The sequence below is a fragment of the Fukomys damarensis genome, unplaced genomic scaffold (genome assembly GCF_012274545.1).
Source record: "Fukomys damarensis isolate Sample0158 unplaced genomic scaffold, DMR_v1.0_HiC HiC_scaffold_5, whole genome shotgun sequence".
In the NCBI taxonomy this organism is placed as follows: Eukaryota; Metazoa; Chordata; class Mammalia; order Rodentia; family Bathyergidae; genus Fukomys; species Fukomys damarensis.
Window position 1 is genome coordinate 71,339,723 of NW_022900917.1, and position 1,029 is coordinate 71,340,751.

At 52.1% G+C, this 1,029-nt stretch overlaps 1 long non-coding RNA gene across 1 annotated transcript in view; it reads left to right on the forward strand.

Moving 5' to 3' along the window:
* Positions 1-317: 317 nt before the first annotated feature.
* LOC104875382 overlaps positions 318-1,029 on the forward strand; it is a 7,612-nt gene continuing 6,900 nt past the window's right edge. Inside the window, exon 1 of the long non-coding RNA XR_784036.2 lies at positions 318-743. This is a non-coding gene — a long non-coding RNA (uncharacterized LOC104875382). The remainder of the gene's footprint in view (positions 744-1,029) is intronic.

Genomic DNA, 1,029 nt, shown 5'->3' on the forward strand with positions numbered 1-1,029 from the left:
TCCCTCCTTCCCGGCTCCATCACTCCCTCATTCTTTAAGAGCCTGCAGCGTTCCACCTGGCATGCTAAAGATGCAGGAATGAAAGCTGTGATTCTCCATTTCAACTGGATCACACCCCCTTGGGAAGGAGCAGCTGGGGGCTGGCACTACCTGGGGACAGGTACAGTAGTGACAAGAGTGACCCTGGGTCCTGGGAGAATATACAAAGGAGATCACAGGCCCAGCCTGACCTTGCCTAAGGTAGTGAAGTAACACTTTCTGGAAGAGGTAGCATCCGGGTGAGCTTTAAAGACGGGGTAGAATTTAGCTATGGAGAAGGCTGCTAAAATTCGCCTGTAAATACAAGTGCCAGAGGACAGCATTCCTGCTCCCAACCTGTTTTTTTTTTTTTTTTGTACCGGGAATCAAACTTGGCTCATTGAGCTTGGCCATGCAGGTGCCAGAACCACTGGCACCCTCCCGGGCCCCCTCCTTCCAACCTTCTTAGATTAAGGAATGCACTGCCCAGCATTCCAGGGTGCCTGTACCTCGCCTAAGCTCACAACACTTCTTATCAGGTCTTTGGTGAAGAGCGCAGTGGCAGGTGGAACTCCCGTGGCGAAAGCCCCTTTCAGGGCTCCGTGATGCTTCAGCCCGCCTGCCCGTTGCTAGGCTGCGTGTGGCTCTCAGAGAGACATCTGTCCCCATCCCCCGTTATTAGGGAAACTGCTGAGCACCCCGAGGCGATGCCCTCCTCATAGGAGGTACGTGTGAAACGGTCTAGAAACGCCACCTTAAGATCCGAAAGATGCAATTTAAGTTCCCTGTGGTGATTATACACAGCGGCCGGTGAAATGCAGCAGGGCGTCTCGTGGACCCGGGGCTGAGGGCTTCAGATGGAGGCGGAGACGCTGTGCCGCGTGCAGCAGGTCATCAGCACGTACTCCAGGGGTTACTCATTTCAGGGTGTGCAGGGGTCAGCGAGCAGGAAATCCAGAGAGGAGTTTTTTTTTTTTTTTTTTTTTTTTTTTTTTTTTTTTTTTTTTTTTT